General features: G+C 32.7%; 2 long non-coding RNA genes across 2 annotated transcripts; both read right to left on the bottom strand.

Annotated features, from left to right (window-relative positions):
* Positions 1 to 3,538: 3,538 nt before the first annotated feature.
* Positions 3,539 to 4,064, bottom strand: LOC110902758. The gene is made up of 3 exons (XR_002571402.1): positions 4,008 to 4,064; positions 3,819 to 3,880; positions 3,539 to 3,726 (listed from the first exon to the last, which is right to left on the bottom strand). It is a non-coding gene; the product is annotated as an uncharacterized LOC110902758 (long non-coding RNA).
* A 1,205-nt stretch (positions 4,065 to 5,269) lies between these two features.
* Positions 5,270 to 5,822, bottom strand: LOC110902750. The gene is made up of 3 exons (XR_002571397.2): positions 5,748 to 5,822; positions 5,570 to 5,662; positions 5,270 to 5,357 (listed from the first exon to the last, which is right to left on the bottom strand). It is a non-coding gene; the product is annotated as an uncharacterized LOC110902750 (long non-coding RNA).
* Between the last annotated feature and the right edge of the window lie 3,914 nt (positions 5,823 to 9,736).

Genomic DNA, 9,736 nt, shown 5'->3' on the forward strand with positions numbered 1-9,736 from the left:
TTATAAAAAAAATAATTATTGCAGTTATTCTTGGATATTAATCTAATAATTTGCATTTTTTAATTAAAAAGTAATAAAGTAATAAACTTTAATACTAAACTAAAAAACTGAACTTACTATGATATAAAGTTAATAAAAAAATAATTATTTTATAAACATTTTTATAACAAGTAATATAAATAAAATACTCCAGGAATTTACAATCTTTACTAGATAAATTCTAAACTGGGTTTCAAACATTTAGGAATTATAAGTTCAACTATATTGTTATAGATAATATTAGTCAGTTCTAGATACATAGTAGTAGATTGTGTTGCATATTTTTAGGGATTATTAGTTAAAAGTAGACTCATATAGATAAGATTAGTTAGAAACTAAAAATTTGAACTTAGTATGATATAAAGTTAATAAAGATATAAACTCTTATCATCTTATTTTTTATAAAAACAGTTTATGAAATCTTATAAAAATATAAATTTTTTATATTGTAAAAACCCGAAATTTAACAATTTAAGTTAAAGCTCTAAAACGTACTTACGAGTCAAATACTATTTTTTATTTTTATAATAACGAAAATTTTAAACTTAAAGTTTATTAGATGAGTACTATGTGGATATTTATAAAAAGTTATGAACTTTAAAGAATAAAATTATACTTTATAATTTAACCAATAAAATAAACAAACTTTACAATTATAACAACTTATCTTTTATTTTTTGTCTTTTGATTATTAATTTTTATACAAAAAAACAATATTTTTTGTCTTTTGGTTATTATTTTTTATAAAAGAACAGAACTTTTACATATGTGTAAACTTATGACATATATCCACCACAATAATGTTATCATAAATATTATACGAATAAGAAAACTACCAGAAACGAGTTTTGCAATGCAAAGTGTCGCCACCGCCGCATCGCGCGGGCACCCTACTAGTATATATATATATATATATATATATATATATATATGGTAAGGTTCATGCGAGAACCACCTTTATTGCGAGAACCGCGAGAACCAATGTGAACGCAACCTAAAATAGCTAAAAAAACCTAACACCCACGCCCCCCCCCCCAAAAAAAAAAAAAAAAAAAAAAACTAACCCCCTCCCCCCTAAAAATACTTACCCCCCTCCCCAAGCTAAAATGCTAAAAACTAAACCCTCAAAAAACCTAAAAAATCAAAAAAACATACAAATTTTTTTAATATTTTTTACATTAAAATCGCTACTTTTAGTAGCCAAAAAAAATTTTGCCTACTAAAAGTAGCGATTTTTTTATAAAAAATGTTAAAAAAAAATTGTGTGTTTTTTAGCTATTTTTTGTTGTGTTCACATTGGTTCTCGCAATAAAGGGTGGTTCCTAACGGATCCTTCTCCTATATATATATAGTCAGGATTTAGAGAGAACGGTGAAAAGTGTGAGAACGGTGAGAACGATTTTGGTGGTGACATGTGGCATTGATGTTAAATTACACTAAGGGTAATATTGTCAAAAAACCCACTCACATGAACTGGGTGTTCAAATAAAACGCCATAAAAACACCCAATTCAAAAAACGCCATGAAAAATACCAAGTTAAAACGCCATAAAACACTCAAAAGCTATTTTTTGAGCTATATTTACAACAGCTCAAAAAATCCATTTTTTTGAACGCCATGAAACACTCAAAAGCTATTTTTTGAGCTATAATTTACAACAGCTAAAAAAAAACAATTTTTTTGAACGCCAAACTATAATTTACAACAACTAAAAAAAACCATTTTTTTGAGCCATATAGCTCCCAGTTAAAAAACGCCATAATAAAAAAAACTATTTTTTTGAATTATAAATTACAACAGCTCAAAAAAAACCATTTTTTTAAGCCAGCCTCCCAGTTAAACGTTAAAACGCCATAACAAAAAAAGCTATTTTTAAGCTATAATTTACAACAGGTCAAAAAAAACATTTTTTAGTCATATAGCTCCCAATTAAAACGCCATAAAAAAACTACTTTTTGAGCTATAAATTACAACAGCTTAAAAAAAACATTTTTTGAGCCAGCTCCTAGTTAAAAGTTAAAACGTCATAACAAAAAAAGCTATTTTTTGAGCTATAATTTACAACAGCTCAAAAAAACCATTTTTTGTACTGATTTTTGTGCGTTTTATGTGTCTAACCGCCTAAATTAATATTTTTTTAGCTCAGAAAAATCATAATTTGTACTGTAAAAACGCAATAAAACACTCAGTTCACAAAAAGTCATGAAAAAACTCAGTTGAAAATGCCATAAAACACTCAGTTCAGAAAAACGCCATGAAAATACCTAGTTAAAACGCCGTAAAAACACCTAGTTCAGAAAAACGCAATGAAAATACATAGTCTAAAACGGCATAAAACACAAAGTTCAGAAAACGCCATAAAACCCAGTTAATTTTTTTTTCGAAAAGTATATTAATAGTATACTCGTTGGAAAGATTAAAAAACGCTGAGTTTTATGGTGTATTTTTTTTCGAAAAATAATCACGTATAAAAAAGTTATTGTCGTTTAAATATGAGGGGGAAAATGGCATGTGATTAGAATGTAATCTTCCTATTTTACCCCTCTTGGTAGTTCCAAGGCCCCTATTATTTACAAAAATGTCATCGCATCAATTTCAACCACAAACCACTAAGATCTTGTGGCTGAGAATCATTTTCACCATTCTCACACTTTGAGGCGTTCTCTCCTGATCCTGTTCCTATATATATAGGGTTGGGTTTTTTTCAGAACCCTATTTTTATTGAGAACTTATAGAACCAATATAGACCACTCATTTCATTTCAATATTACAAATTAAAAAATAAACAAAAAGGGTATGATTGTAATTCATTAGATAATATATTTTTGAATAAAATAATTAACCAACTATATAACCTATTTTCTCTCGCATCTCTCTAGTTTTTATGTAGTATATCTTATTGATCAGACTAAATTTATTTCAAAAATATACATACGTAAAAGATAAAACTAAATTTGAATATGATCGTTCATGTCTTCAACCCAATTTTGGATCAAACTAATTTACTTTTTTCTATATACGTATACTAGTTTAAGAACCCGCGAGGTTCGCGGGTGGACTAAAACACAAATGAATAAGTTTAATTTATTGAAGTAATCGTTATTACCCGTGAATACTCACAACGTAATGATTTAATTAAAGAAATGAAAATACTTCTGCTTGCTGGAGTTTCGTAACCAATAACCTTGAATTCGTTTTAGACCAGTTGAAAAAACAATCATCACCTAATGAAATAACCTTCAAAGACGTAACATCATACGCTCATAAATGCGAAGATTTTAAGAAACAAAGATTGTGTTCTATGACCGCATACTAAGATATTGCTTTCTGAAATGAAAATACCTTAGTTGTCGCGCTAATAGATATAAAAACTCAAGTTTTTTGAACGCATACAAATCATTAGGTTTGAGCATTAGGTTTGACTTTGACCAAATGACTTCATTATTTTATAAATTAAGAAGTCAAAAACACCGACCTATTGACCATATGCATTCCCATATATCCTGAAGCCACATTTCCACTACCATAAACCAAAGAAACATTATTCACACCACAAAAATATTTAGTCTAAATGTCTATTGTGAGGAAATTTGTAATAATAGCCATTATTTCCACTACAAAAGGATAACAGTTTCATGCAATAAGTTGATTCACTTCAAGATCCCACTCAACTCTATCGTCACGAATCTGCGATAGAAAAATAACCTGTATTTTTTTACCATGTCTCTTCACGAATCATATGTTTAACGCTATTAAATAATATCACAAAAAATGAATACCTGCTTCTGAGAGCCAATAGAATATTTACCATTTGGATGGAAAATATATATGCTCCAGATGCCTAAAACAAATAAATACACCCTAATGAGGGGGCTCATTTTTTAACATGTACAAATATACAATTGTTAGGTAATATAACAAAAAGATAACGAAATGAAATGCTATAATAATAGTTATAATAAAGTTACCTGTAGCCCTGGAATTCCATCAAATGCAGCATAAAAGGCATATGATTGCTTCAAAGAAGCATCAATCTTTCATAATAAAGCATTAGTCTGGTAAGATACACAATAAATTATCAAGCTCAACCATGTTTATACATGTCCTAATATTATAATTTGGTGTAAATGAGCATAACAGTTTAATGAACCATGTGTTTTCTTTTTGTTTTATCGAAAAGTACCCGCATATCAATCATAGCTATGTATCTTTGCAAACGAACCTCATATTGACAGACCAGTTGCATCACCTTCTTCTCCTAATTTCCATGATCAACAAATAACCGTGTACGCGCCTTTCGTGTTCTGCCCTCTGCTTGATTCAACCTGTAACAATACACCAACACACTTCAACAATTTTTAATAAACACATGTGTTTCAGATGCTTTGAAACACGATCAACAGATATTTGGTGTAAATGAGCATAACAGTTTAATGAACCATGTGTTTTCTTTTTGTTTTATCGAAAAGTACCCGCATATCAATCATAGCTATGTATCTTTGCAAACGAACCTCATATTGACAGACCAGTTGCATCACCTTCTTCTCCTAATTTCCATGATCAACAAATAAGCGTGTACGCGCCTTTCGTGTTCTGCCCTCTGCTTGATTCAACCTGTAACAATACACCAACACACTTCAACAATTTTTAATAAACACATGTGTTTCAGATGCTTTGAAACACGATCAACAGATATTAGTGTACGAAAACTGAAAAGCGAGTATGGTGAACGGTGGCTTGCAAATAATCTGATCGTTGGCATAAGACCCGTCTCATCAGCCATTGAAGGTTCTATACCATCATCCAGAATGGAACTAAGAATATCCTATCCCTACGTCAATATTGGGTCATAATTTATCAACCTCACTAATGATCTCCTCCTTCATCTATATTGGGACGAAAACATACAAAATATAATCCAAGTTACTATTTTGTGTTATCATATTGGGATGAAATCTAAATCCCTAAATATAGTCGTTGGCAATGATTATACAAACGGACACGAAATATAGAAAATTAATATTAAATTATAGCTAATCAAGCAAAACAAAGCTCTTGATTGAAGCAACACCCACAAATTTAACCCTCTATACAAAGATAAAACTAAAAATAACTCAAGTAAAACTCAATAAATCATAATAATTAACTTCTGCAACTTCAGTTTTAAACATATGGTGATATCAATTTACCTTGATCCATAGATTTTTCATGTGAATTAGGTAATTGATGCCATCGAAAAAAAGAGTAGGAATTCCCTGTGAATGATACCCACATCTCTCCGATAGTGTTGCTTGAACCACACCTGATCTTCTACTCGACTATTCGTAAACAATCAAAGCTAATTAAAATCCATGTTTTATTCATCAAAAAGTCATGAGAAAACAGGAACAACGAAGTTCTTATAATATAACCAAATAGGTACACAAAAATTTAGTTAAAAAATATGTATTAAAAGTTCCCAAAACAATTGATGATGTGACAAACGTATTTTTTTGTAAACCATCGATATTAGATTGCCATTAACGTTTACCTCAACTACCGTCATCGATCACCAATGGCAGCGGTGGTGTCAATACTGAGGAAGTCTTGAGTACATTGGAGACTTGAAATTACCAAACTCCTGCTGGTATAGTTAATATTTTAAAACATAAATCTATAAAGTTAATGTATTGTCCCCAAAAAAAAGTTATTAAAACTATCATTTTTACCAAGAATGTTGCTGATAGTCCCCGTGGGAAGTCAAACTCGCTCGAACAAAATCGACAATAGTGAGAACCACCTATGTAAGAATAAAAACAACCATCTCATTGCATATTTTTAATTCGTTGATTAACATGCAATTATGTACTAAAGTTACAAAATAAGACATTTAAAAACCAATCTATATATATACAATGTAAACACTGGTTGTTGATGCTAACCATTAATGGGTTTTTTTTTATATTTCAAGAGGATCAAATGTAAGAGCTGCTAATAATAAGAGTTCTGCAAACAAAATGGAGATGGTATAGTCAACAAACTGACATTGAATCAAAAGAAAATATAAAATTCAAAAAAATATAAAATATTAACGGGTCATGACGTGTTACCCGACCCGCTCAGTTTATCTTATCTCATTTTTATGTCAGCTATAACACAATATGTATCCGAACACTCAGAATGGCCTGAATTAGAGGTGGTGGCTAATACGAGTTGGAATCAAACAACCTCAAAAAACATAACAAACACAAATAAAAATAAAAATGCAGACATAAAAATCAAAAGATGAAAACATACCTGCATAACAATACGACAAACGCTGAGTTGAATGCAGAAACTACAGCTAAAAAGACAACGACACGCCAATCAAACCTCAATCGCAAAGCAATAACCCAAACCCCCAAATCCCCAACGAAAATGCTGAACCAAAACCTTAGTTCACAACACGTACCTATTAACCTGTAAGACCAAATATCCAAGTATGGATCCAAGTATCCAACACGTGTAAGAAAGGAATTTCCTCATTAGTTTGATTACTATGCCTTTTATCATTCTTGTTAATTTCCTCATTAGTTTAACTTGAGTTGCTTCTTAATAGTTCATTATTCTCAGATTGCATTTCAATTGAATAAAGCCTATTAAATCGTTTTTTTTATCAAATCCATTATTCAACGTATGAAGAATTAACAGTTGTCCCAAAAAATTGAAATTTCTCTCAGACATTTCATCAAACAGTTGCAGTGCATCTAACACCTTTCCATCTTACAATTCACATTACAAAACAATACCGGTAAGATCAGAACAATTAAGGTTGAAAATCAAACATTTTACAACCATGAGAAACATTTTATAGATCTTTCCACTACATTCTTACTTTTCCATACCTGAAAACAACGTGATCTCCAAAACACCCTTTCATAAGGCTTCAATATGCGTTTCCAGTTGGATCCTAAACGATATGCAAAACAGATTTATAAATCGAAAAAGAAAAGATGAAAATCTTACCAGTTGGATCCTAAACGAATGTTTATTCAAGAAATCGTATGAAATTGAACCTGCATTATATGAAATCGAACCCTAAACACATGGTAAAATATGAAATCATACGAAATCGAACCCTAAATTATACGAAGATACTAACTGAAACCCTAAAAATCACCTTGAACACCCTTAAACTCAAAGAATTATCCGTCAATTTCGATAGAATGTTGTCGCCGATGGTACTGAGAGAGAGACGCAGAGGATTCTTATTCAACAGAGAGAGATTAGGGTTTTCTAGTAGATGAGGAACGATTAATGAGAGAGAGAGAGTATAATTGAAGCGTACATGAGGTATATTTCCGCTCAAATCACAATTGTGAGGAGTATTAAGTTGCCAGGTGGCAATTAGTGAATTAAATTTATGCCAAGTGGCACTAAAATGTTTTGTTTTAATATAGATAATAGATGTAATCTTCAATATATTTCTAAGGTACCATTTATGTAAATAGAACTTTTGAAACTTATAATTAGTTTATCAAACATCAACGTTTATTCATGTATATCTAATCTTTATGATAATCATTTTTTTAAACTTTCATTTATATACATATATGTAAATGTAAATGTAAATATTCCGGCTAGTCATCTATTAACTTATATATATAAGTTCTACGTATGTGTAACTAGACTATATACATTGTCACACCCCCAAATTCCACACGCGGAGTACCACCGTTTAGAGGCGTGACCGACCAGAATCAAGCCACCAATCATATTGAACATAACAAGTAATAAGTAAAATTCAACCACACGATATGAAAGGTGTTTCAAAACCAAAAACATAGTTAAATGTTAGCGGAAGCATAATTGTAAAACCCAATGTAAGTATTAAGTACGAAATAAAGTAATGTTTTCAGCATGGCACACACTGCCATGTCCCACAACGTTCGCGCCTCCCTGTGCAAGCTCCATGAGTACCTAGCGACCTGCAAGGCATGTAACAGAGAGTCAGCAACAAAGTTGAGCAAGTTCACAGTTGGTTGTTTAGTTATAGTATTCGTTTCGTAAAACATATGTTCGTTTTGTAAACCATGTATCGTATTAATTCGTATCGTGGTCTCCCAGACATGTGTGCGAAGATTAGTGGGGGCTTCCCATGTGTTCCCAGACCGAGTGTATCGACTGCTACGAAAATGTAAGAGGTGCCCTAAGTCAATGTCTATCAGCATTGACCCTTTGCCCATAGTCCATTAGTACACGCCCGTTCGAACGACACGGTGTGAGGTTTGTTAAACCTAATAGCGCTATTAACTAATGACCCGCTCGCCATAGGCCTCGGCGATTAAGTCGATATAATGAGGGACTTAGATGATAGAAGGTTGGTCCAGTGTGTATGCTTGGCATCCTACTCCCAGAGGATGGTTGTAACTATCGTTTAGTTCATTTACCCATTCCCAACCCTTGGGAATCCCATGCCTTGGAAAGAGTGTGAACTCACCTTGGTTTGCTCGGCAGATACACGAAAATGTTACTTGAGCTATAAGGGGGTCAACCACGTCCTAACATGGTTGCCATACGAGTTAGGTCTAGGTTCAAGTAGTGCACGTAAGTTTGCATGTAAACTAACAGGTTGCTAGCACATAACGATCATGGCATACAAAGGTAACACGTTAACAATCAGACACATAATATATCCGAACCCAATGGTTGGGCTCACACAAGTCAAAAGGCCCAACAACCTTGTGCGATTCACTAATGGAACCCAAAGATACATGGCCCAACTTGTTGTGCGTCCAGCACATCTTGTGCGACTCATAACAGGCTGTGCGATCCAAAACATACCCGGCCCAGTTTATAAATAAGCCCAATAATAGTCAAACAACTTGTGCGATCCAAATAAGCCCGGTCCAACTATCATAAGCAATCCATATGCATGCGGCCCAAACAGAATAAACATGAGTCTTGTGCGATCCGGATGGTCTTGTGCGACTGACCAGTCCTTGTGCGATTGAGATTGGGCTGTGAGGCCCAACATTGTAACAGTTTAAGTAGTTTGTGTGTGGCCCAAGCCTTGTGCGATCGGCACTGTCTTGTGCGATCCACAAGGTCTTGTGCGATCATGCATAACTAAACAGTACCCTGAGCATAGATGGTTGTACCCAGCTTGTGCGATTAGCTCTTGTGCGATCAGATCAGATCTTGTGTGATCTGATCTTGTGCGATTGGGAGCTTGTCCGATTGGGTAACTAACTTCCTAAAATCATGCAATCAGTTACCAATTCCAATCAATTCGTTTGACCAATTTAACAGTTTCCATATTTACCCGATTACACCGAATCAATTCTAACAGTTTCTGTTTGATCAAAAGTCGATTAAATCAAGGTTTCATCTAGTGTTTCTTATGAACCCTAATATCATATTAACAATTTATAACATTAGAGCTTTCAAATACTTCATGCCAATACATACGAATCAATCAAACATCTAACCACATCACAACCGATTACTTATGTTCGATCCCATTACCCCTTTACATGTGAACCGATTAACTTATTATCACATCATGTTTCCTCATACAACTTATGTTAACAGTGACTAACAAGAACCCTAATTACTAAACAAGATCATAGAAATCATCATAACACTTAACATATAGACATAGCAATATACAACAATAGTGAGACACTGACCGGATTGATGTTAGAACAAGGATGATCTGAATCAAGAAGGTCTTCGA

This window comes from Helianthus annuus, chromosome 2, assembly GCF_002127325.2.
Source record: "Helianthus annuus cultivar XRQ/B chromosome 2, HanXRQr2.0-SUNRISE, whole genome shotgun sequence".
Classification (NCBI taxonomy): Eukaryota; Viridiplantae; Streptophyta; class Magnoliopsida; order Asterales; family Asteraceae; genus Helianthus; species Helianthus annuus.